Here is a 27684-nt window from a genome sequence, read left to right as displayed (position 1 = left end):
TCATTACATTTGGGTAGAATCCCAAAGCTATGGTTGGGAGGAGGAGTTTATACAGCATTAGGGCCAGCTATAAACAAGACAAAAAAACTTTTAGTTATGTACTTACCATAACGATAGATGTATGTGATCCATCTCGCCTACATTCATTACTGACGGGTTCGGAGCAGAGTCTCGGCTCCGACTCGGCCACTATAACTAGCACGAAGTCTCTCATTGGCTGGGCTAACCCTGTATCCCAGGATGCATCACGCCCAAACTCCCAGATCTTGTTTGCCCCAACACGATTCTCCCACATACACCATACCACAAGGATAAAAGGTAAGAGGAGAGAAAAAATAATATCCTCAGAGAAATCAGAATACAGGTTTCCTCCAAGTCCAACTTGTAGGGGGAAGGAGGGTGGGTACGTAAGAATGTAGGCGAGATGGATCACATACATCTATCGTTATGGTAAGTACATAACTAAAAGATGTAATGTGATCCTATCTCGCCTACATTCATTACTGACGGGACAGCGTCCCTAGCACCTAAATCCCGGGAGGCTCACTGGAAAACACTCCTGAGCACTGTGGAACCAAAGGAAGCCCGACCTCTAGAGGCCACGTCCAGTTTGTAATGAGAAATAAAGGTATGTGGAGAAGTCCAAGTAGCCGCTGCACATATCTCATCTATGGATAATCTAGCATGAAAAGCCACTGAAGTTGACATAGCCCTGGTAGAATGCACCCTAACTGGAAAGGGAAGATCCTTACCCGCTAATGCATAAATAAATGAGATGCAGTCTCTAATCCACTTAGCTATGGTGCCCTTAGTTACAGATCTGCCAATTCTATTGTCCGAAAACGACACAAACAATTGATCTGATGTCCTCTCCTGTTGTGTCCTATTTAAATAAAACCTCAGTTGTCTATGCACATCCAACTGGTGCAATTTGTATTCCACTTTGTTAGAAAACCTTGGGAAAAAGACCGGAAGCTCAATAGACTGGTGGAGACAAAGGGCAGAAGAGACCTTAGGGAGAAAAGAAGGATTAAGTCGCAGAGATACTCTGTCCTTATGAAAAATTAAATAAGGAGGCTTAGCAGAAAGAGCTTGAAGCTCCAATACTCTTCTGGCAGAAGTTATGGCTACCAAGAAGGCAGTCTTCCATGACAGAAATTTCAATTCGCAGGAGGCTGCCGGCTCAAAGGGAGAAGAAGTCAGAGCTCTGAGCACCACATCTAAATCCCATGGCAAAATGGGTTGCGAAACCGGAGGGCGCAGCAGCCAGGGTCCTTTCAGAAAGGCTTTACACAGCTTATGACCCATGAGAGAAGGCTCATGTGCAACATGATAACTGGAGATTGCTGCCAACTGAACCTTTATAGTGGAGGCAGCAGAGCCTTGTCAAAAGAGTGTAGCTAAGAAATCTAACACCGCCGACACCGGTGCTGTAAGGGGGTCCAGATCACGTTGCTGAGCCCAAATTGCAAATCTCTTCCATTTACTAGAGTATATTTTCCTAGTAGATGACTTGTGGGAGAAAGACAGAATATGAACTACTTCCGGGGTAAAAATATGCTGCCTGACTAAGGTTGGAAGTGGAGGAGCCAGGCAGCGAGTTTGAGTGTTCGAAAGGATGGATGGAGCTGTCTTGACTGATGAGTCAATAGATCTGGAGCTGGGTCCAGAATCCAAGGGCCATCCACCGCATACTTCCGAAGGAAGGAGAACCAAACTTGACGGGGCCAGTGTGGTGCGATCAAAATCATTTTGCTTCCCAAGCAGATAGCCTTCTGAATCACTCTGGGTAACAGAGGGACGGGCGGGAAGGCGTAGAGCAGACCGGAGGGCCAATTGTGGACTAGAGCATCCCTGGGAGACTCCCTCTGTGGGGGGGGGAGGATCAGAGTGAAAAAAATTGCTGCACTTCGCATTCAGGGGGCTGGGCAAAGAGGTCGCAGCAGGGAAGACCCCACTTGGAGAAGATCTGCGCAGCCACTCTGTCGTTCAGGGACCACTCGTGAGGCATCAGAATAGCTCTGCTCAGCCTGTCTGCTATCACATTGGACTTCCCCGGAATGTGCGTTGCCACTAGAAAGTGCTGGGAAGCGATCGCCCAATTCCACACTCTCATGGCCTCTCTGCAAAGGGGGTAGGACTTGGTTCCTCCCTGCTTGTTCAGATACCAAACAACTGACATATTGTCGGAGAGAATCGCAATAGTTCCCCTGGGAAGAGAGCTGTGAAGTGCCTGCAACGCTAGAAGCACTGCTCTCATCTCTAGAACATTTGATATGCAAGTGAACCTCGTGGTCTTGCCACGTACCTTGGACCATCTTGCCCAGATAATGCCCCTAATGCCCCCCCCCATCTGGGAGGCGTCCATGGTTACTGTGGCAATCGGGGACGGGGGGCTCAAGGGTCTCCCTTGGTCCAGGTTGGACGAGAGAAGCCACCAATGCAGATCTTGCCGGCATCTCTCCGTGATGAGAATCGGATGGGACAAGGGGCGTTCCTGATATGACCACTGGGCCGAAAGGAGCCACTGAAGTATTCGCATGTGTATCCTGGCTAGCGGAACTAAGAGAATGGTAGCCACCACTGATCCCAACAACTGAAGAACCATCCTGGCTTGGGCTTTTCTGCGGGGTAGTAAAGCCAGGACTTGGGCCTGTAACACTTTTATTCTCTCTGTCGGTAGAAAAGCTCTCATCTTTACAGAGTCTAGCTCTGCGCCGATAAAGGCAACACGCTGTGATGGCAGCAACACAGCCTTTGCCCAGTTGAATGAAATCCCTAGAAGATGGCCCAGTTTGACAGTAGCTCTCGTGGCTTGAACAAGTAGATGCCTGGTGGGGGCGGTGAGGAGCCAGTCGTCTAGATAAGGAAACACCTGGAATCCTAGATGCCTCAGGTGAGCTTGTCACCACTGCCAGACACTTGGTGAACACCCTGGGGGCTGTGGTGAGACCAAAGGGCAGGGCCCGGAAATGAAAATGACTGGCTCCCAGCCGGAAGCGTAAATGATTCCTGGAAGCCTTGTTTATCTTGATGTGATAATAGGCCTCCTTGAGATCGAGGGAGCACATCCATACTCCTTTTTCCGGCAATGGGAAAATGGATTGCAAAGTGACCATTCGGAACGTGGACTTCTTCACAAAGTGGTTTAGACGGATGAGATCCAGAATGGGTCTCAAGTCCCCTGTTCTTTTTGGCACCAAAAACAACCTTGAGTAAGTTCCTAATCCAATCTGGTCTGCGGGGACTGGTTGGATGACTCCTTTTTCTAGCAGCTTTGAGACTTCTACTGCTGCCTGATCCCGTTGACTGGGTGGAACGTCCGGGATTTTCCTTGACGGCGGGGGGGAACGAAAAAGGGGAATGGTGTAACCTCCGGTGATGATACGAAGCACCCATCGATCCTGAGTGATGGACTCCCAGGCCTGAAGATGCTCCGAAAAACGACCCCCAACTGGCTCCAGAGACGCACAGTCGGGTAATCCCTCGGACGTTGGTAGGAGGAACCACGAAAGGACTCGCGGTCTCCTGTATTGCAGGGGCCTCCACCGCCTCTAGGGCGATGCCTTCCATTAAAATCCCCCCCTCCTCTGCCCCTGGAGGGGGGTCAATTTGATGGGCAGGGGAAGACTTTTGAGACTTTCTGAACCACATTTTCCCTCCCCTCTGAGCCTTGGGATAAGGTCTAGTGGGAAGCGAAAAACGGGCCCCAACGGCAGACAAAGTCTTACCCTCCTGCTCACATCTAGTGAGGGTGTCTTTCACTTTGGGTCCAAAAAGGGAGGACCCATCGAATGGGGCGTCTGTGAAAGAAGACTTGAAAGCCTCCGCAAAATGACACAAGCGCATCCAAGCTTGCCTCCTAAGGGCTATGCCCGAACTCGCTGCTCTACCTGCCCCTTCGGCTGCATAAGATATGAGCCTCAGGGACGGGTTGACGATGGAAGAAAGGGTAGACAGCTGGGCGTTAACAGACTGGGCCAACGCCTCAGGCAGGTTACCCGACATGGTATCTCCCAACTCCTTTATGAGATCCCTTTGGAGCAGTGTAAAAGTGACACAAGTAATTCAGGGACCGCAAGGTAAAGGTTGCTGAAGACAGGGTACGCTTCCCATACCTATCCATACTCCTAGACTCCTTATTAGGAGGATGGATGGAGGTAGAAGCCTCCGCCACGTCCTGCTGGGTGGCAGACGTCACCACCATGGCATCCACAGGTACTCCCTTGGTCAGAAATTCTTTTCCAGGAGGCGCAGACAAGAACTTATTGGGGCGGCTAGGAACTGGCTCCACAGAGTCAGGGTGTTCCCACACCGTTCGACAAATAAGATCCAATAATTCATCGAAGGGTGGAGACACCCAGGAGGCGGAAGGCTGGGCTCCGAAGGCCTTGAGGAAGACCGACTCCTCCTCAGAAGGGTTTTTGGAAGGCCAGTCGCCCCGCTGTCTCAAGATCTCCAGGATATCAGAGAACGAGACATCAGAGGACGACTTCGGGGACCCTTCTGCATCATCGAGGTCGGTGTCCGAGGTGACAGACTCATCTGGGGAGTCTACGTGCTTCCTTTTACACAACTTCTTCCTGGGAGGCTCTTCAGGCACAGACTCTGAAGGGCCCTCAGAAAGTAGGGGACCACACATGGAGGTATCCTCAGGCCCGGGAGCCCCGCTGTCCAGAGATAAGGGGGCACCAGAAGCTCTAGTCGCAGCGTCTAGGGAAGGAGTTGCTGATTCAGCTGAAGTCACGATGGACTTGGCCAGCGCGCTCCTCATAGCCTTGAAGGCAGGTCCACCAGAATCGGACGAAAAACCCGCCTCCGAGACCATGACCGGAGTCGGGGTACCCCTAGCTGAAGCACCAAGGGGGAGACTCGGAGCCACAGTCTGAAGCCCCAATGTATCTCCCTCGGGTTCGACTGAGGACACCAGAGTACTGAAACCTGTAGACGGAATGGAAAAGGTTGGAGCCGATGTCGGATCCGAAAGACTCGCAGGAGGTCTCGGAGCCGACCCAGGGACTTCACTCAATTCGGCAGACTCTGGCTCCGACGACACTGAGGTTGTCGGAGGAGGAAGAAACGGAACCGATATAGTAGCTGGCTCCGGAGCTGACTGGGCTGGAGCCGAAAATAATTTAGTTAACACTGGCGACTGGAGGAGCCTCTGGACCACCCTATCGACATCCGAATCCGAGAGCCTGGAGGACTTGGAGGAGACAGACGGGGTCCGAGAAACCTTCTCTGTCGGAACCGAGAAAAAAGTAGGGGAACGGCTCCGAATCGGCTCCAAAAGGATCGGAGCCAAAGCAGGCTCGAGAATCACCGCAACCTCCTTTGGCACCAACGACCGTGGAGTCGAAGAAGCCGACCCCGCAACAGACAATACTTTCTGCGACTCCGAGACCAGTGGAGCCGAGGAAAGAGACATAGCCTTGGATGGTGCTTCCTGCGGCTCAGAGACCAGTGGAGCCGAGGAAGGAGAAGTTGTTTTAGATCTTTTCTCCGGAGGCTCCGAAGAACTAGATGGAGCCGGAGACTTCATTTTTGACTTGGATCTGGGTTTCTCAGAGGGAGGAGAGGACGCCAACGTTTCCTCAAAGGAGGGTTTAATCAAACCCTTGAGGATAAGTTTATTTTTTCTCTCCTGCAAAACCCTGGCAGAGAAAGCATGACACACTCTGCAGGATTCCTGCAAGTGTATGGCACCAAGGCAATATACACAGTTGGCATGGCCGTCAGTTAGCGACATCTTGTAAGCACATTTAGCACATTTTTTAAAGCCAGATGGCTTATGTTCTTTTGGTTCCTTGACCGACATAAGGAACACAATCCACAAGCAGCAACATACACAATCACACTCGCAACACAAGGTAGGGAGGGGGGGAAGGCTATAACTTAAACGCCTGTACAGTAACCACACATTATAGGGCAAAGGCCCTCTAACTCAAACAGGCCTAGCCCGCCAAACAGAAGGATTACCAACAACAAATGCAAACAAACACAAACAAGGATACAGCAGACAACGTAGCTATTAGAATAGCTTTTTTTTTTTTTTTTTGATATAATAATCTCGAAGCTATATTTCGAAAAACAAAAGAGAGGGTACTTAGCCACAGCCAAGTTGAGACCACGTCGTTACTCTAGGAGCGGCAAACGAGATCTGGGGGTTTGGGCGTGATGCATCCTGGGATACAGGGTTAGCCCAGCCAATGATAGACTTCATGCTAGTTATAGTGGCCGAGTCGGAGCCGACTCTTGGCTCCGAACCCGTCAGTAATGAATGTAGGCGAGATAGGATCACATTACATGTATAGTTTTGTACCTACCATAAATGCAGATGTTCCGAGTGTATACACTGCTGCAGTCATTACACTTGGGTTATCCTGCCGTCAGGCGGTTCCCCAGTCGGTCTGAGTTCCAAAATCTTGGTCCAGCATCGGTTGCTGTCGCCTCCTCCCTGACGTCAGTGCGACAGGGGTATATAAGATGCAGCCGACGCCATTTTCTTCAGTTTTTCTTGCCCCAGATGTCAGGTGCCTCTAAATAGCTAGGCAATTCCAATTGCTAATAAAACATACATAAGAAAAGCAAACAACAACTTACAGCTACCAGCAAATACTCCCCATAGGTAGTAAAGGGTAGAAGACATAGGTACGTACCAGCCAGTAAGAGGGGAAGGAGGGAGGGTAACCTGGACTGCAGCAGTGTATACACTCGAACATCTACATTTATGGTAGGTACAAAACTGTACTATGTTCGTGTTACACTGCTGCAGTCATTACACTTAGGTAGAATCCCAAAGCTGAGGTAGGGTGGCTGGTTCTATAAGGCATTAGGGGTGGCTATAAGGCACTGCAGCACTGCAGTGGCGAAGCCAGCTCTGGATTTAGAGTTTAGAGGCAGATGGTAATGCTTGGTGAAGGTATGTACAGAACTCAAAGTTGCTGCTTCCAAAATATCCTTGGTAGGTACTCCTCTGAGGTAGGCAGTTGAAGTGGCTGTTGCCTTGGTGGAGTGAGATCTAATACTGCTAGGTATCTAATACTGCTAGGTACAGGTTTTCCATGGTATGTGTAGCAGAAACGTATACAATGTCCTATCCATTTTGAAATAGTCTGTTTTGAAATGGTTTTTCCCTGTGCTCCTGCAGCATATGCTACCAATAATTGCTGAGATTTTCTGAAAGCTTTGGTTTTGTCCAAGTAGAAGTGTAACTGCCTGTGAATGTCCAAAGAATGCAGTAGTCTCTCCCCTTTATTCTGTGGTTTAGGATAAAAAGATGGCAGGTGAATAGTTTGGTTTAGAGCCACACTGGATACCACCTTTGGCATAAAGGTAGGGTTAAGTTCTTAAAGACACCCTGTCCTGGTGGAAAATGAGGAAAGGTTCCACTGCCATTAGTGCCTGTAATTCTGAAACTCTTCATGATGTTATTGCCAGGAGCAGAGCAGTTTTCCAAGATATATATTTTAATTCTGCTGTGTTAGCTGGCTCAAAAGGAGGTAAAGTTAATTTTTTCCAAAACAAAGTTGAGGTCCCAAGTTGGAGTAGGTGCTCTACGGGGCAGTCTTATGTTTTTAGCCCCTCTGAGGTACTGTTTTAACAGAAGATTAGAGAAAATTGGTGGATCCGTGTTGTAATGAGCAGAGATGGCAGAGGCGTGGATCTTGATGGATGAGAAGGAGAGGCCTTTGTCCAGCATCTCAGTTAAGTATTTTAGTATCTGAGGAATGTTTGCGACAAGAGGGTCAAGGCTGTGAGCTTGGTTCCAGGCACAGAATCTCTTCCCTTTATCCGAATAGGCTTTCCTGGTAATAGGCCTTCTGGCCTCCAGAATGACATCCATAACAGCTTTGGAGAGAGGCATTGCTTGCTTGACTAAGGAATTTTCCATGCAGCTAGGTTTAAGGTCTTTAGCTGGCTGTGTAGTATTTGTTTGTTGTGCTGAGTCAGCAGATGTGGGATTTGAGGCAAAATCCAGGGTGGTTCTTGTGCTAAGCTCCTTAAGATTGGGTACCAGTGCTGGCGTGGCCAGTCTGGTGCAATCAGGATCATCTTTGGCTCTTCTTGCCTGGCTTTTATGAGTACCTTTGGCAGGAGAGGTAGTGGTGGGAAAGTGTATACTTGTAGGTTCTCCCAGCTGAATGAGAGGGCATCCACTTTCCATGCTTGTGGATGGTAACTCCTTGTGCAGAATTTTTGTAGCTGGCAGTTCACTGGGGATGCAAACAGATCTATGTCCGGGCTCTACCATTTCTGTGTTATCATTCTGAATATTTGTGGATTCAATTCCCATTCGTGGGGATCCATGATGTTTCTGCTTAGGTCATCTGCCAGTGTGTTTTTCTCTCCTGGCAGGAATTGTGCTTGCAGATGAACTTGAAGGTTTATAGCTGTGTTCCAGAAGGTCATGGTTAGTCTGCATAGGGGGTAGGAGTGAGTGCCCCCTTGCTCATTTATGTACCACATAACTGTGGTGTTGTCTGTCTTTAGTAGTAGTTGTCCTGGATGCAGCAGGTCCTTGAGAGCTATAAGGGCATTTTGTACAGCTAGCATCTCTTTTTGATTGATGTGAAGATGCCTTTGTTCTGCCGGCCACGTGCCCTGAATACATTTGCCTGCCATGTGTGCTCCCCAGGCGTAATCCGATGCATCTGTTGTCAGTGTTTGGCTGTGGGTTGTGTAAAAGGCTGTCCCTTGTTGAGGTGACAAGCTTGAGCCCACCATAGAAACTCCTGTTGAAGGCAAGGAATTAGTGGTATAACTGTTTCCAAACTTTGACAGTATTGAGACCATACATTCTTTAGGTACCATTGTAGTTTCCTCATATGCAGACTGGCATATGGAATTAGTAGTATGCAGGATGCCATGTAACCCAAGGCCTGCAGAATGTTTCTTGCAGGGAGTTGGGTCTTTGTTGCCATCAATTGAAAGTATTGAGTCAGTTTGTCCTTGCTTGTCTGGTGTGAGATAAGCCATCTGGGCCATTGTGTTCAAGCTGGCACCCAGGAAAATAATCTCTTGTGAGGGCACTAGTTTTGATTTCTTTTTGTTTACTGTGTACCCCAGGCAACTTAATAACTTTTTTTACAAACGCCAGATGCTTTAGAAGAATGTCCTTGCTCTCTGCTTGAATTAGGCAATCGTCCAGGTACGGATAAATTTGAATTCCTTTCTGTCTGCAAAATGCAATTACTGGTGCCAGGCACTTTGTGAAGACCCTGGGCGCAGTAGATAAGCCAAAGGGCAGTGCAGAGAATTGGTAGTGCATTGAACCAGCTATGAATCTGAGGTATCTTCTGCAGTTTTGTCTGATAGGGACATGCAGGTATGCCTCCTTGTGGTCCAAGGTCACGAGCCAAGCTTTCTTGCCCAGCATGGGAAGAAGCTGCTGTAGTGTCAACATTTTGAATTTCGGAACATCCAGGTAAGTGTTAGAGATGAAAGATCCAGAATGGGCCTCCAGGCTTTGTCCTTTCTGGGTACCAGAAAGAGTCTTGAGTAAAATGCTTGTCCTTGCTGCTGTGATGGTACCTTTTGAATAGCTCTCATATCCATGAGTGCTGTAATTTGTTTTTGAGCCTCTGCCCATTGATTTGGTGGCAGATTTGGCATTCCTTTTAACCTTGGCAGAGTTTGAAAGTGGAACCTATAACCTTGAAATACAATGTTGAGAACCCATTTGTCGTTGGTGATCATTTGCCAATTGTGGTAGAAGAGTGCCAGTTTTCTTCCCAAGGGGGCTGCCAAGAGAGATTTGTTTGGCAGCTGTAATGGGAAGTCATTGGAGATGCTTTTTATATGGTTGGGGCCTGTGTTCCCCTTCTTTCTGGCCTGATGCAACCCATTGTCGAGGCCTGTAAGGACCTTGTGTTTGACCTCTACCGCTTGGACATCTGTATCTCCCCCTTTAAGGTCTGTCTGTAATTGGAAAGGACCAATTCTTAGTTGTCCAGTTTCTGCTAAATCTAGGAGGCTGAACCTGTAAGAAATCCTTCACCCTTTGCATAGATTTTGCCTTATCCTCCATTTTCTTTAACACCTCTTCTGCCTTAACTCCAAATAACACATCCTGCTGCAAAGGTGCATCCAATAATTTTACTTTAACATGATCTGGTAATGTATGTTCTTTTAACCAAGCATGTCTTCTAATGACAGAGCCTGTTAACTGCTGCTCTGCAGGAGGCCTCTAGAGAATCAAAACCACATTGCAAAGTATGTTTTCCCACTTGTTCAGCTGCATGCAATAAATCCTGCATTTCTTTAAAATTAGGAGTATATAATTCTGGAAGCATTTTTTGTTTTAACTGAGACAGTAAAAATTGCTGATATTTTAGCATGTGAAACTGGCAATTTAAGGCTCTCATTGCTAAAGTTGCAGACGTATATACTTTCTTTCCCCATCTGTCTAATGCTCTGGAATCTCTGTCAGAGGGAACTGGATTCTTGGCTAATGAGGCCTTAACCCCTTTGGGTCCCTGAGAAATAGTTTCAGGGTCAGCTACAGGGCTTTTATACAGAAATTTGTGCGAGTCAGGGACTCTGCAGTATCTGTCAGGTTTAACAGGGGCTGGAGGTAAGGAATCAGGATTTAAGCTGGATTCAGTATACACATCATCCACAATATCTAACACTGGCGTAATAGCAAGGGGTCTGTGTTGAGGTAATAAAAGGAAGTCTCTGAGCCTTTTCTTGGATTCTGAGTAATCCTGGCCTTCCCAGTGGAAATGCTCCCTCATGGTATGTAGGGTTTCCCCAAAGGAGTAGTCCTCAGGCGGTGAGGCTGATGGAATTGATTCCTCAGCATCAGAATCCTCATACGGGGGTAAAGAACATTCTAGGTCTGAGGATGAATCAGAAGAGATGGACACCTGGTCGGATGAATCATAGTCTGCATCCTGTCTAGGCCTTTTATCAGGAGGGGGATGGGACCCCCTGATCAGAGTGATTAGGTCTTCGGCCATTTTGAGCATTTGTTTCTTAGGCATGGAGGCCTGTCTTGATTTTTAAAGGAGGCTTTGACTTAGCTGAGGGTTTAATGCTTAACTGAGTAGGTCTGAAGACACACTCTGAAGCTGTGGGTTGCTCAGCTACTCCGGATCCCTCTGAAGGGTTAGTTTCGGTAGGCTGAATAACTTGTGCGTCCGAAGGCCCAGCCATCTCCCCGTGGGAGTCAGAGGCGGCCTGTGGTTCTACAGAAGCGGTTGTCAGGGGCTGCGAAGGCGCCTCGCTGAAAACCGGAGAACCGGTGAGTGGCCTAGAAGAGGTTTCGTCGTCAGTTTTGGGCCCTTGGACGCCTATCCTTGGCTTTGCGCTTTTTGTGTATTCTGGTCGTCGGAAGTTCCGATGGCATGGTATAATTGAATTTTCTACCAAAATAATGTCGGGCAAAATCGAACCGACGTTTAATAGTGCGCTTATTAAACCTAGCACAAAACTGACAACCAGTGACGTCGTGGTCTGGGCCTAGGCATGGGATACAATAGGAATGGAAATCCTTATGAGGTATTTGCTTCCCACAAGAAATACAGTTATTAACTTTGACTGACAACGGTCTGAGGCAAGAAAAAGTTTCCCCAACGGGGTACTTAGCTTTGTAGAAGACTTTGGTTCTGGATTCGGAATGAAAATCTCAGGAGACGGCCGAACGGCACTTGCAAACTGCTTTTGCTTCGGGCACCGCACGGCAAGAAAGACTGAAGAAAATGGCGTCGGCTGCATTTTATATACCCCTGTCGCACTGATGTCAGGGAGGAGGCGACAGCAACCGACACCGGACCAAGACTTTGGAACTCAGGCTGACTGGGGAACCGCCTGATGGCAGGATAACCCAAGTGTAATGACTGCAGCAGTGTAACACGATGAACATCAATACTACTGTAATTTACAGACAGTAAATCAAAATAGCCCTCAGAAGTTTTGGGCAGGTTTAAATAATCTACTACATCCTGGACAAACTTCAACCCCAATCCCTGCTGCTACTATTGATAAAACCCCTGAAGATGTTTCTGACAGTTTTAACCAATTCTTTACTGAGACAATTCAAGCCCTAGCTAACCAACTACCTCCTAGCTCCCCTGGTCCTGAAAGTAGCACCCTAGAAACCTACTCGCGTTCAGCTTCCAACCAGTCGCCACTTCAGTTATCCGTACCCTGATCAAAAAATTAAAACCCACTACACTTTTTGCTGATCAACTCCCTGCTGAGTACCTACAAAAGTCAGCTGATGCTATTGCTTACCCCGTCTCGATACTAATCAATTGAACCATAGTAGAAGCTAAAATTCCCACCATCTGGAAAATATCCTATGTAATCCCACTTCACAAAGGAGGCAGCTCTACTGAATTCTCCAATTATAGGCCAATAGCTATACTCTCTCCACTTGCAAAGATTATGGAAAAATGTATTCATAGACAACTCATGCACCACCTAATCCAGAATCACCTTATGGCAGACAATCAGCATGGCTTCAGTCTTCATCACAGCACTACTTCAGCCCTCCTAGCCTTTTATCAACACCATAATCGCAAGGCATTCGATATGATTGATCACCAACTTTTAATCCACACCCTGCAAACATTCTGTCTAGATACTAGAGCCCTTCAATTGTTTCAATCCTACCTGAATGGTCACCAGCAGGCTGTCCTCTGGCAGAACAAACACTCTAATTTTCTACCTAACACCCTTGGAGTACCACAAGGCTCTATACTACAGCCCTTGCTGTTCTCCATCTTCATTAACTACCTTTATATTGTTATCCCAAAAGTCAGCTGTATCCAATATGCTGATGACTCTACTCTGATTTGCTCGGCCACATCTCCAATAGAGTTATGATCAGCTACCCAGACCACCTTTAATACAATAGAAAACTGGCTTTCTGAACGTCGTCTGATCCTAAATCCCAAAAAAACCTAAAATGCTGTTATTTTCACCAACACGTAGGTCTACCACTTTCACCTTTATCATAAATTCAAATGATGGCACAATAATCTCCCCTGACCCCTCTACATAACTATTAGGTGTCATCATAGATAATAATCTAAAATTCGACCTACATGTTAACCAAACTATCAAAACTATCAATAGAAAACTAGGGTCACTGTACAGAATAAAAGCCTTCCTAACCCCTCCAGCTAAAATTGCCATAGCTCTCTCTCACCTTCTTTCAACCCTTCTGTATGCATCCCCTCTACTCTCAAATTTAAACAAGACTATACGTAACAAACTCTCATTTTGCTACAACCACATTGCCAGGTTTGCCACTGGGCTGCCTTTTAGGACACATCATTGCATCAATCTAAATCAGCTTGGGTGGCTTGAACTACCCAGCCTAATCCAGCATAACCAACTGATTATGGCCTATAAAATCCCCTATAATCCGGACAATACTCCTGCATTTAAAAATATTATCATATTATCACCCCCTATAACAATCCTAGAACGCTTCGATCCTCTAACAAACTACTAATTCAGACTAGCAAAATTAATAACACAGCCGGTGACTCTCTCTTTGCAAACTCTGTAAGTAGACCCTGGAACTCTCTTCCAGCTGATGTTACCTTACTTTCTACCTTAGGTCAATTTAAAACTAGACTCAAACAACATTTGGCACTTAACTGGCTATGTCAATGTATCAAGCCTGGCTAACTCTCTCTAGAATGTGTAAAAGTCTGTTAACCATCTTACTGTGAAATTTAATTTAATCCTGATTTACGCTCGGGATTAACTGTAACCTGTGGAACTTGTTTAACTTGCTTACTTATGTAATCACTGTAAATAGTCTGTTTGTAATATGTAATGCTGATATTATGTAATGCTGTATCTGCTTACCCTTGGAGCTTTTCTCCCCGGGCCTCCACTGAAAATGGACATGCAACCAGTCGGACTATCCCAGTCAACAAATGTAAAATAAAATAAATAAAAAATAAAGCCCTGCAAAACAGCAGTAGCAAAGCCAGCTCTGGATTTAGAGAAAATTGGTAAATGATAATGCTTGGTGAACGTATGTACAGAACTCCAGGTAGCAGCTTCTAGAATATTCCTGGTAGGAACACCTCTGAGAAAGGCTGCAGAAGTAGATGCAGCCCTGGTGGAATGAGATCTGATCCACTGGGGGATAGGTTTTCCATGGTGCTTAGAGCAGAAATGAATGCAATGGCTTATCCATTTAGAAATGGTTTGTTTTGAAATAGCCGTCCCCTCTGCCCCTGCAGCAAATGCTACCAGCAATTGTTCAGTTTTTCTTCGAGATTTAGTCCTGTCCAAGTAGAATCTAAGTTGTCTGTGCACATCCATTGAATGCAGAATCCGTTCCCCTTTGTTCTGTGGATTGGGAAAGAAGGCTGGTAAATGAATGGACTGATTAAGAGCCACACTGGAAACCACCTTGGGCATGAAGGATGGATTGATCCTCAGAGATACCCTCTCCGCATGAAAGATGATGAAAGGCTCCACTGCCATAAGAGCCTGCAATTCAGATATTCTCCTAGCTGAAGTGATTGCTAAAAGGAAGGCTGTTTTCCAAGAAAGAAATTTTAAGTCTGCAGTAGCAGCTGGCTCGAAAGGAGGTAGAGTGAGCTTCTCCAAAACAAAGTTAAGGTCCCAGGCAGGGGTAGGAGCTCTCCTGGTTGGTCTCAAGTTCTTTGCCCCTCTGAGATACTGCTTGAGCAGGGGATGAGAGAAGAGGGGTGGTTCTGTGTTACAGTGAGCTGAAATAGCTGAAGCGTGGATTTTAATAGAGGAAAAAGACAGGCCCTCGTGAAGCATCTCAGTTAAGTATTGCAAAATCTGATGTAAATTGGGCGCTGCTGTTCTCATCCCTAAAGACTGGTTCCAGGCACAGAATCGTTTCCATTTGTTAGCATAAGATTTTCTAGTAGTAGGTCTTCTCGCCTCCAAGATGACCTCCATCACAGGTTTGCTAAGGGATGATAAGGGTGAATTTAAGTGATTAGCCAGACTGCAAGGTTCAATGTTGGAAGCTGAAGGTGCAGAATTTGGTTCTCCTGCTGAGTCAGCAAGGAAGGGGTCTGAGGCAGGTGCCATGGAGATATTTGTGACACACTGCACAGGAGTGGGTACCAGTGTTGGCGTGGCCAGTCTGGTGCAATCAAAATCATTCTTGGTTTGTCCTGTTTGACTTTTAGCAGAACTTTGGAGAGCAGAGGTAGAGGGGGGAAAAGCGTAGACTGATAGCTTTTTCCAGCTGAAGGACAGAGCATCCACTTTCCAGGCTTCTTTGTGGGGAGTCCTTGTGCAAAACTTGTCCAACTGGCAGTTCTGGGGGGAGGCAAATATATCTATGTCTGGGCTCTCCCATTTGGTTGTCAACATGTTGAAAATCCGTGGTTCCAGTTTCCACTCGTGGGTCCATGACATTTCTGCTTAGTCCATCTGCCAGTGTATTCAATTTTCCTGGCAGGAATTGAGCTTATAGGTGCACTTGGTAGCTCAAGGCTGTGTTCCACAATGCCATGGCTAGTCTGCAGAGGGGGTAAGAATGTGTACCCCCCTGCTTGTTTATGTACCACATAACCGTGGTGTTGTCCATCTTTGCAATTAGTTGTCCTGGAAGAATGTAGTCCTTGAAGGCTTTCAGAGCATTCTGTATAGCTACTATTTCTTTTTGATCGATATGTAGGTGCATTTGATTTGGGTTCCATTTGCCCTGAATGCACTTTCCTGCCAGGTGAGCCCCCCATGCATAGTCTGATGCATCTGTAGTTAGGGTTTGGGCGGCAGGGGGTAGTGTGAATGGCAGTCCCTTGTTTTGGTGGCAGGCCTCTGCCCACCATAGGAATTCCAGGCATAGGCAAGGTATGATAGGAATCATTGTTTCCAGGCTGTGATGATGTTGGCTCCATAGACTTTTTAAGTACCACTGTAGTTTCCTCATATGCAGTCTTGCATATGGAATTAGAAGAATGCAGGAGGCCATGAACCCCAAGGCTTGCAGCATTTGTCTTGCAGATAGCAGGGTTTTTATGGCCACTTGTTTGAAGTAAATTACCAAATGAATTTGCTTCTCTGGCATGAGGAAAGCCATCTGGGCAGTTGTATCCAAGCTTGCACCCAGGAATGTAATCTGTTGAAAGGGTACCAGTTGTGATTTATTTTCGTTTATGGTGTACCCCAGACAAGTTAGAACCCTTTTTACAAACGCCAGATGATTTAGAAGTATGCCCTGGTTTTCTGCCTGAATTAGACAATCGTCCAGGTATGGATATATTTGAATATTTCTTTGCCTGCAAAATGCAATAACTGGAGCCAGGCTCTTTGTGAATACCCTGGGCACAGTAGACAAGCCAAAGTGCAGTGCAGAGAACTGATAATGCAAGTAGCCTGCTTTGAAGTGTAGGTATCTTCTGCAAGATTCCCTGATTGGGATGTGCAGGTATGCTTCTTTTAAATCTAGAGTTGCCAACCAGGCATCTTTGCCTAGCATAGGAAGTAGCTGGTGAAGAGTCAGCATCATGAATTTTGGAATGTCCAGAAAGGTGTTTAGAGTAGACAGGTCCAGAATTGGACGCCATGATTTGTCTTTTCTGGGTACCAGAAAAAGCCTGGAATAGAAACCTTGTCCCTTTTCCTCTTCTGGTACTGGTTGAAAAGCCACCATATTTAAGAGGGAAAGTACTTGTTTTTGAGCCACTGCACACTGAGATTTGGGGGCATGTCTGACCACCCGTTTGGTGTTGGCAACGTATGGACATGAAATCTGTATCCCTGTGAAACTATATTTAAAACCCATTTGTCCTGGGTTGAGTTCCCAGTTCTTTGCATGAAGAGCAATCTTTCCCCCCAAAGGGGCGGCTAAAAGGTAAGTGCTTGGTAATTTTAAAAGGAAGTCACTGAGACTGTTTACCATAGGGGGGGTGTCTTGTTATTTCCAGATTTGGAAGTGGAGGCCCCCCCATTGCTTAGTTCTGAGAGTCCCCTGGGACTGAAACCTGGTGCTTTTGGTGTGTCTGATTTTGGCTTGAGAGGATCTGGAAGGAGCTGGAAAAGACCAATTCTTAGCAGGCCAGTGCCTACTAAATCTTGGAGGTTGCACTTGTAAGAAATCTTTAACAGTTTGTATAGATTTAGCTTTATCTTCCATTTTTTTTTAAACTTCTTCAGCCTTATTGCCAAACAGGCGGTCCTAACTTAAAGGAGCATCCAACTATTTAGCTTTAACATGATCAGGCAAAGATTGCTCCTTAAGCCAAGCATGCCTTCTAACCACAGACCCAGTAACAGCAGCCCTGCAGGAGGCCTCTAAAGAATCAAAACCACATTGCAAAGTATGTTTTCCAACTTGTTCAGGAGAATGCAATAAATCCTGTAAATATTTATTTTCCACACAGTCAGGAATCAACATCATTTTCTGTTTAAGCAGTCCAATAATATGCTGTTGATATTTTAACATGAAATTGGCAGTTTAAAGCCCTGATTGCCAAGATTGCAGAAGTATAAACCTTCTTACCCCATCTATCCAGCACCCTGGAGTCTCTATCAGAAGGGGTATGATTTTTAGCATTAGAAGCCTTAATGCCTTTGGGCCCCTGAGAAATGGTTTCTGGATCTGCAACAGGATTTTTGAAAAGGAACTTGTGGGACTCAGGAACCCTGTAGTATCTGTCAGGTTTACTAGGAGCCCGAGGCAGGGAATCAAGGCCATACTGGATTCCGAAAACACACCATCAACAATGTCTAGTACAGGAGGTATAGTCAAAGGCCTACGCTGAGGTAGAAGAAGGAAATCCCTAAGCCTCTTTTTTTGAATCAGAAAATTCCTGACTTTCCCAGTGGAAATGCTCCCTTAAGGTATGTAAAGTTTCCCCAAAAGAAAAATCCTCAGGAGGGGAAGCAGAGGGAATGGAATCCTCTGTATCAGAATCCTCATAAGTAGGTATGGACAAATCCAGGTCATTAGAAGAGTCAGAAGAAACAGAAACCTGATCAGAAGATTCATAATCAAGCTCAGCCCTAGGCCTCTTGGGGGGGAGGGGGGTTGACTACCCCTGATTAGAGTAATTAGAACTTCAGCCATTTTGATCATTTGTTTTTTTAGGTATAGGGGCCTAAACATGTGGCCTGGGCTTCGGTTTTTTAGACATAGATCGAGATTTAGGCCTTAGTAATAAAGGTGGAGTCGGTTTAATATGCAAGTCTGTAGGCCTGAATACATCCTCAGAAGCCAGTGCCTGCACAGCGGCTCCGAACCCATCCAAGGTAGAGACATCTGCGGGTTCCATAGGTGAAGCATCTCGCGGCATACCGGACTCTGAATGGGTCTCAGCAGAGGCCTGCAAACCAGAAGTAGCGGGTATCAGGGGCTGAGAAAGCGCCTCACTGAGTACCGGCAAACTGCCGACTGACTTAGGAGAAGCGTCGTCGGCAGTTTTGGACCTTGGCGGCCTGTCTCTGTCTTTATCTTTGCATTTTTTTCGGAATCCCAGTAGTCGGACGGCTAACCGACGACATTTCTGGATAATTAAACCGAGAACCGAAATACTTAAGAGGCAAAAATGTACCGACGACGGATAGTGCGCTGATTAAATAAAGCACAAAAGTGACAGCAAGGTACGTCGTGGTCAGGGCCTAGGCAAAGAATACAGTACGAATGAAAATCTTTGTGAGGTATTTGCTTTCCACAAGTAATGCAATTATTTACTTTTATTGAAATCGGTAAGGAGCAAGAAAAAGTTTCCCCAACGGGGTACTTAGCTTTAAGTTGAAGACTTCGGTTCTGATATTCGAAAACGAAAATTTCAGGAGTCGGCCGACCGGCACTTGCTAACTGCTTCTGCTTCGGGCACAGCACGGCAAGAAAGACTGATGTAATGGCGTTGGATGCATGTTTTATACCCCTGATGACCTCACATCATGAAGAGGGGACAGCAACCGACGCAGGACCCAAGAATTTGTTAATCAGGCTGACTGAGGGCAATCTGCCAGCAGATTACCCAAATACAATGACTGCAACAGTGAAACACGAAGAACATCGGCTCCGCTACACAAGGATTCAGAGACCACTTGTATGGCATTAGGATAGTTCTGCTCAACTTGTCCGCTAGTATGTTGGAGTGACCCGGAATTTGTATTGCTATCAAAAAATGGTTGGTAGTGATCTCCCATGCCCGCACTCCCATGCCCTCTCGACAAAGAAGGTAGGATCTGGTTCCTCTCTGTTTGTTGATGTACCAGACCACTGACATGTTGTCTGTCTGAATCGCAATAGTTCTCAAGAGGAAGAAAGGCATGAAGGGCCTGCAATGCTAATAAGACCGCCCTCATCTCCAAAACATTGAAATGCAGATTGGTCTCATTTAGGGACCACGTGCCTTGGACTATCCTGCCCAAGCAATACACCCCACCCTAGTCGGGAGGTGTCCGTGGTCACCGTGGCTTGGTGAGGGGCTACAACAAAGGACCGTCCCTCTATCTCGGAGAGTCGAGCCAACAGAGAAGAGACTTCCTCCATTCCTCGCTTATGCGAATCGGATGAGCCAATGGCTGATCCAGTAAGGACTACTGGACCGTCAACGTCCACTGCAGAACCCGCATGTGAAAACAAGCACAAGGAAGAAGAATGATAGTGGCTGCAATGGATCTTAGGGCTCTTACCATTGCGGCTGGGGGAAAGAGATACTGAAGAATCGGGAGGACATGAAGATGAAAGCTCCGAACCTGCTCTGGAGTCAGAAAGACTTTGGATTGCAATCTGTCCATTCTCGTCCCTATGTAGCCCAAGACCTGAACCGGTTCTAGAGAGGACTTGGCTATATTTATAGTGATGCCCAGCAAGTCTGACAACTTCTGGAAATGATCCTTGGCTTGACAGAATAGATACCTGGTGGGAGGGTAAGGAGCCACTCATCCTAGTACGGATAGACCTGTATGCCCTGAAGCCTCAGGTGAGCTGCTACTGCTGCCATGACCTTGGTGAACACCCTGGGGGCTGTGGTGAGACCGAAGGGTTGGGCCCGGAACTGGTAGTGATTGGCCCCTAGCCGAAAGCGGAGAAACCTCCTGGAGTGTCTGGGCATCTTTATATGGTAGTATGCATCCTGGAGGTCTATAGAGCCCATCCAGTCATTTTCCTGCAGGTAAGGCAGGATGGATTGTAAAGTGACCATCCGGAAATTTTCTTTGGCAACTGACAGGTTCAGAGTGGAAAGGTCGAGAATCGGCCTGGAGTCCCCAGTCTTTTTTGGCACCAAAAAGAACCGGGAATAGATGCCTGATCCGAAGTGATTGGGGGGACAGGTTGGATGGCCCATTTGCTTAAAAGCTTTTCTACTTTGATGACTGTTGCCTCTCTCTGCACGGGTGGAACATCCGGGAGGTGCTTTGGGGGAGAGGGACATGTCACAAAGGGAATTGTGTAAACCTCTGAATATTATCTGGAGCACCCAACAGTCTGTTGACCTGGACTCCCACGCCGACAGGTGCATACAGAAATGGCCCCGCCACTACCTCCAGAGCAGAGCAGTCGGGCAACCCCTCAGGGCTGGGGTCTGTCTGAGAACATTTCTCGAGACCAGAAGTTCTTCACCCCCCCCCCCCCCGTCTCTGGGCCGGCGTCTGTCTTGTCCCCCTCTGCCTCTAGGGGAAAAGTAGTCCCAAGTGTCCCGGGAATACTGAGACTTCCGGAACCAGATCTTTTTTTGCCCCCACTAATTCTTGGAGAAGGATCTTTGGGGGTTAGAGAAGTGGATCCCAACAGCAGACAGTGTCTTCCCATCCTTCTCACTCTGGACTAGTGTGTCATGGACCATCTTCCCAAACAAAGACGAGCCGTCATAGGGAGCATTCGCAAAAGACACCTTGAAGGGTTCCGCGAAATTACATAGTCTGAGCCAGGTGTGTCACCTCATAGCAATGCCAGACCCTGCTGCCCGTGCTGCTCCAGTGGCATTAGAAAGGAGTCGCATGGATGTGTTGGTAACCGCTTTCAGAGTGGCCATTCGCACAGAGAATGTGCATTTATCCTCTGGCGACATGGACTCTGGGGGAGACGCAGTGAACTTTTTGATCAGGTCATGCTGCAGTCTGGTAACATGGGCCATATAGCTCAACGCCCTTGTACAAAAGGTGGCTGAAGCTCAAGTCCGCTTTCCCAACCGGTCCATTGTCCTGGACTATCGGTCCGGGGATGGACTGTGGAACTCTCCTGAGTCAGTTCCTTCTTCGTGGCAGCCGCTACCACCATGGCATCCACTGGGGATCCTTTGTTCCAGCTCAGTCTATCTACCGGGGGGACTCAAGATTTTATCTGGAAGTTTTGGGATTGGCTCGACTGTGTTCAGTTATTTCCATGCCCTGGTGGTAATGAGGTCCACCAGGGGGTCCGTGGGGGGGCACCCAAGAAGTAGATGGGCCCATGTAGAATGCATCCAGAAACAATGATTCATCCGAGGAAGGCTTGGGGGTGGACCAACCCCCCCCCCCTTGCTGGCGCAGGATCTCCATGACATCTCGAAAGGAGACATCCTTGGGGGGGGGGGGGTGATCTGGAGGAGCCTTCCCCTTCATCCAAGCTGGTATCCTCCATGAGGGACAGGGGAGTCCAGGTGCCTCCTCTTGCACTTGCATTTGTGAAGAACCTCTTCTGTGGGACTCTACGGAGAGGGGAACAGTCTGGGTCATGTCAAGCGTAAGCTGTCCCTGCATGGATAGAATGGCAGAAGGCACACCCAGAAGAGAGGGGGTCGGGGCGGACTTTGAGGAAATTGTCAGGGGCCTCGATCCATGTGAGAGAACCCGCCACCACATCAAAAGCCAAGGGAGAGGTGCCTCCACAGAAAGAGAGGACGCTCTCCCTGGATAAAACACGGGGATCGGAGCCGTGCCTGAAGGCGCCGAGACCCCAAGGGGTAGGCTGTGACCAGACAAGGTCGGAGTCGATGGAGAAAAACTAAACTCCTCTGATCCGATGTCCAGGCTACGGTTCCAAGATCTCGGATCCGGCATGCTGAAGGTAACTGCAGGCATCAAGGTAGACGGTACCATCGGCGCTGGCCCCGACTCCGGAACCTCTCGGATCCAGAGACTCCAATACCGGAGGACGGATCAGAGAAGGAGAAATAGGGGCAAACAACAGTAGTGAGCTACCCCCTCCAGAGGCTGCCAGCAAGAGCAGCATTTGCAACTGGGTACGAATAAACCTTCGCATCATTCTATCCATATCGACTTCCAATAAGCTTCTTGTAGACCTTGAAGAGGCCACCAATGTCGGCCGGGAAGGACGGTGCACGGAGACCCTAGAAGGAAGCCGAACCTACTCTGGCTCTAGGGAAAACCTCGGAGAAAGTACAGTTTTGTACCTACCATAAATGTAGATGTTCAAGTGTATTCACTGCTGCAGTCATTACACTTGGGTTATCCTGCCGTCAGGCAGTCCCGCAGTCGGCCAGAGTTCCAAAGTCTTGGTCCGGCGTCGGTTGATGTCGCTTCTTCCCTGACGTCAGCGTACCAGGGGTATATATGATGCAACCGACGCCATTTTCTTCAGTTTTTCTTGCCCCAGATGTCAGGTGCCCCCAAATAGGTAGGCAATACATTTTGGTAATAAAACCTACATAAAAAATAAAAACAATACCTTCAGTTACAAGCAAATACACCACATAGGTTGTCCATGGTAGAAAGGTATAGATAAGTCCCAGCTAAGAAAGAGGGGATGGAGGGAGGGTAATCTGGACTGCAGCAGTGAATACACTCTAACATCTACATTTATGGTAGGTACAAAACTGTACTATGTTCATCGTGTTTCACTGCTGCAGTCATTACACTTGGGTTGAATCCCAAAGCTGAGATTGGGTGGCTGGGTCTATAAAGGATTTGGTGTGGCTATGAGGCCCTGCAGCACTGCAGTGGCAAAGCCAGCTCTGGATTTAGAGTAAAGTGGCAAGTGGTAATGCTTGGTAAAGGTGTGCACTGAACTCCAAGTTGCAGCTTCCAAAATATCCTTGGTAGGTACTCCTCTAAGGTAGGCAGTTGAAGTGGCTGTTGCCCTGGTGGAATGTGGCCTAATGTTGCTAGGTACAGTTTTTCCATGCTGTGTGTAGCAGAAACGGATACAGTGTCCTATCCACTTTGAAATTATTTGCTTTGAAATAGCCTTTCCCTGTGATCCTGTAGCATATGCTACAAACAATTGCTCAGTTTTCCTGAAATATTTTGTTTTGTCCATGTAGAAGCGTAACTGCCTGTGTATGTCCAATGAGTGCAGAAGTCTCTCCCCTTTATTCTGGTGATTTGGATAAAATATTGGCAAGTGAATAGTTTGGTTAAGAGCCACACTGGATATCACCTTTGGCATAAATGTAGGGTTTGTTCTTAAAGAAACTCTGTCCTGACGAAAAATTATGAAAGGTTCCACTGCCATTAGTGCCTGTAACTCTAAGACTCTTCATGCTGAGGTTATTGCCAGAAGCAGAGCAGTTTTCCATGACACATATTTTAATTCTGCTGAACTGGCTGGCTCAAAAGGAGGTAAAGTTAGTTCTTCCAAGGCAAAGTTGAGGTCCCAAGTTGGTGTTGGTGCTCTGCGGGGCAGTCTTATGTTTTTAGCCCCTCTGAGGTACTGTTTTAATAATGGATGAGAGAAAATAGGAGGATCCGTGTTGTAATGAGCTGAGATGGCAGAGACGTGGATCTTAATGGATGAGAAGGATAGGCCTTTGTCCAGCATCTCAGTTAAGTACTGTAATATCTGAGGAATATTTGGAACAAGAGGGTCAAAGCTTTGAGCCTGGTTCCAGGCACAGAATCTCTTCAACTTTTCTGAATAGGATTTCCTGGTGCTGGGCCTCCTGGTCTCCAAAATGACATCCATAACAGCTTTAGAAAGAGGTGTTGGTTGCTTGGTTAAGTAATCTGCCATGCAGCCAGGTTTAAGGTTTTGAGCTGGCTGTGCATGATCGGATTGTTTTGCTGCGTCAGGAGATGAGGAATTTGAGATAAAATCCATGCTGGGCCTTGAGTCAAGTTCTTTAAGATTGGTTACCAGTGCTGGCATGGCCAGCCTGGGGCAATCAGGATCATTTTTGGCCTTTCTTGTCTGGCTTTTAGGAGTACCTTTGACAGGAGAGGCAGTGGTGGGAAGGCATAAACCTTTAGGATTTTCCAGCTGAACGAGAGAGCATCCACTTTCTATGCTTGTGTGTGGTAAGTCCTTGTGCAGAATTTCTGTAGTTGGCAGTTCAGAGGGGAGACAAAAAGATCTATGTCTGGGCGTACCCATTTTTGTGTTATCATGCTGAATACTTGTGGATTTAATTTCCACTTGTGAGGATCCATGATGTTTCTGCTTAAGTCGTCTGCCAGAGTATTTATCTTTCCTGGCAGGAATTGTGCTTGCAGATGAACTTGATAGGTCAGTGCTGTGTTCTACAAAGTCATGGCTTGTCCGCAGAGGGGATAGGAATGAGTGCCCCCTTGCTTGTTTATGTACCACATAACTGTGGTGCTGTCCGTCTTTAGCAATAATTGTCCTGAATGCAGAAGGTCCTTGAAAGCTGTTAGGGCATTTTGTACAGCTAGCATCTCGTTTTGATTGATGTGAAGATGCATTTGTTCTGCAGCCCACTTGCCCTGAATACATTTTCCTGCCATGTGTGCTCCCGAGGCGTAATCCGAAGCATCTGTTGTTAGTGTCTGCCTGGCTGTGGGTTAAGTGAAAGGCTGTCCCTTGTTGTGGTGACATGCCTGTGCCCACCATCGAAACTCCTGTTGTAGGCAGGGAATAAGTGGTATTACTGTTTCCAAACTGTGACAGTGCTGAGTCCCAGCACCTTTTAGGTACCATTGTAATTTCCTCATATGCAGTCTGGCATATGGTATTAGTAGTATGCAGAACGCCATGAACCCCAAGGCCTGCAGAATTTTTCTTGCAGGGAGTTGGATTTTTGTTGCCATCAATTGAAAGTACTGAGTCAGTTGTCTTTGCTTGTTTGGCATGAGATATGCCATCTGGGCCATTGTATTTAAGCTGGCACCCAGGAATATTATCTCTTGTGAGGGCACTAGTTTTGACTTCTTTTCGTTTACTGTGTACCCTAGGCAAATTAGCAATATTTTTACAAATGCCAGATGCTTTAGAAGAATGTCCTTGCTCTCTGCTTGAATAAGGCAGTCGTCCAAGTAGGGATATATTTGAATTCCTTGTTGTCTGCAAAATGCAATTACTGGTGCCAGGCATTTTGTGAAGACCCTGGGCGCAGTAGATAAGCCAAAGGGCAGTGCAGAGAATTGGTAATGCATTGCGCCAGCTATGAATCTGAGGTATCTCCTGCAATTCTGTCTGATTGGAACATGCAGGTATGCCTCTTTGACGTCCAATGTAAAGTACAGTTTTGTACCTACCATAAATGTAGATGTTCGAGGATCCACATTGCTGCAGTCCTAACCATTGGGTAGTCCGCTGTCCAGTCGGCCCGAATACCAAAGTATATGGCTGACGTCGGTCAAGGCGCATTAGACTGATGTCAGGACGTCAGGGTACTAATGCGCATGACCGACGTCATATCCTCAGTCTTTTCTTGCCCCAGATGTCAGAAGACCCTAAAAAGACAAGGCCCAAACCAAAAAACCAAAAAACCCTGCACCAAACATATATACAATATATACAAATGTACAAAAGTATATCCTAACCCACACCACCACCCCTAAACACAGAGGGAAGGAGGGAGGGTAAATTGGACTGCAGCAATGTGGATCCTCGAACATCTACATTTATGGTAGGTACAAAACTGTACTATGTTCTTCATTCCACATTGCTGCAGTCCTAACCATTGGGTAGAATCCCAAAGCAGAGTTAAGGGAGGCTGGCAAATCATAAGGAAGCAGGAGCTGTCAACATGCCTTGCAAAATAGCTGTGGCAAAACCAGCCCTAGATTTAGAGTAGAGAGGAAGATGGTAATGCTTAGAGAAAGTATGCACTGAACTCCAAGTAGCTGCCTCCAAAATATCCTTAGTTGCCACCCCCCTTAGAAATGCTGTTGAAGTGGCAGTAGCCCTAGTGGAATGAGGCCTAATCCCAGCTGGAATCTCCTTGCCATGATGCGAATAACAAAATGAAATGCAAAACCCAATCCACTTAGAAATAGTTTGCTTAGACACAGGCTTGCCCTGAGAACTCAAAGCAAAAGAAACAAACAACTGCTGAGACTGCCTGAAATCCTTAGTCCTGCTTAAATAATAACGCAACTGCCTATGTACATCTAAAGTATGCAAAATCTTTTCCCCCTTATTTTGGGGATCTGCATAGAAAGTAGGCAAATGAATAGTTTGGTTTAAAGCCACACTAGAAACCACCTTAGGCATAAAGGAAGGATTAGTACGTAATGATACCCTATCCTTATGGAAAATCAAAAAGGGCTCTACTGCCAAAAGGGCCTGCAACTCAGAAACCCTTCTTGCAGAAGTAATAGCCAACAAAAAAGCAGTCTTCCATGACAAGTATTTCAATTCAGCAGTAGCCGCAGGCTCAAAAGGTTGTAGAGTAAGTTTTTCCAACACAAAATTGAGATCCCAAGCAGGAGTAGGAGCTCTACGTGGGGGTCTTATATTCTTTGCCCCTCTAAGAAACTGCTTGAACAAAGGATGCGAAAACAATGGTGGGTCACAATCATAATGAGCTGAAATTGCTGCAGCATGAATCTTAATGGAAGAGAAGGACAAACCTTTGTCCAATAACTCAGTAAGATATTGAAGAGCCACACTCAAATTAGGCTCAGAAATCTCCAAATTCTTTGATGCACTCCAAAATAAAAATCTCTTCCATTTTTCTGCGTACACCTTCCTTGTACTAGGTCTTCTGGCTTCCATAATCACATTTAAAACTTGTTGAGGAAGTTGAGACCTGCTGTGTTTCAGAACAGAATATGCCAGGCTGTTAGATGAAGAGAGTGGAGCTTGACATTGAGCAGGTGACCGTCCTTCTGAGATAACAGATGTGGAATCAAAGGCAAAGGCCATGGAGGCTTCCTTACCAGACTCCTTAGTAGTGGGTACCAGTGTTGCCGAGGCCAATCTGGAGCTATTAAAATCATCCTTGGCTTGTCTTGTCTGACCTTTAGGAGCACCTTTGGAAGAAGAGGCAGAGGTGGAAAGGCATACACATGAAGATTTTTCCAACTGAAAGAAAGAGCATCCACTTTCCAAGCTGTGTGATGAAACCCCTTTGTGCAAAACTTTGGCAGCTGGTGGTTTAGTGGAGAAGCGAACAGATCTATGTCTGGAGTTCCCCATGACACTGTCAATTTCTGAAATACATGAAGATCCAGTTTCCACTCGTGGGGATCCATGATTTGTCTGCTTAACACATCTGCTAAGGAGTTCTGTGCTCCGGCAGAAACCTTGCCTGTAGAGTTAGTTGCAAGCTGAGCGCAGTTTCCCATAAAATCATTGCTTGCCTGCATAGAGGATAAGAATGTGTTCCCCCTTGTTTGTTGATGTACCACATGACAGTTGTGTTGTCTGTTAGAATCAACACCTGCCCTGGAAGAAGTAACTCCTTGAAAGCCATTAATGCAAACTGGACTGCTAACATCTCCTTCATGTTGATATGTAGATGCTGAAGTCTGGCAGGCCACTTGTCTTGTTATCCACTTTCCATTTAGATGAGCTCCCCAAGCAATGTCCGAGGCATCTGTCGTTAAAATCTGACTCGCCTCTGGCCGGGTCACAGAGAG

The 27684-nt window shown here is 46.8% G+C and overlaps 1 protein-coding gene across 2 annotated transcripts in view; it reads right to left on the bottom strand.

Moving 5' to 3' along the window:
* CUL1 (cullin 1) overlaps positions 1–27684 on the bottom strand; it is a 3347782-nt gene that overhangs the window by 543098 nt on the left and 2777000 nt on the right. The window lies entirely within an intron of this gene.

This window comes from Protopterus annectens, chromosome 3.part0, assembly GCF_019279795.1.
Source record: "Protopterus annectens isolate FY-2018-M chromosome 3.part0, PAN1.0, whole genome shotgun sequence".
Lineage (NCBI taxonomy): Eukaryota > Metazoa > Chordata > Ceratodontiformes > Protopteridae > Protopterus > Protopterus annectens.
Note: the sequence above shows the minus strand (reverse complement) of the source record. Positions and strands in the feature narration are given on the sequence as shown.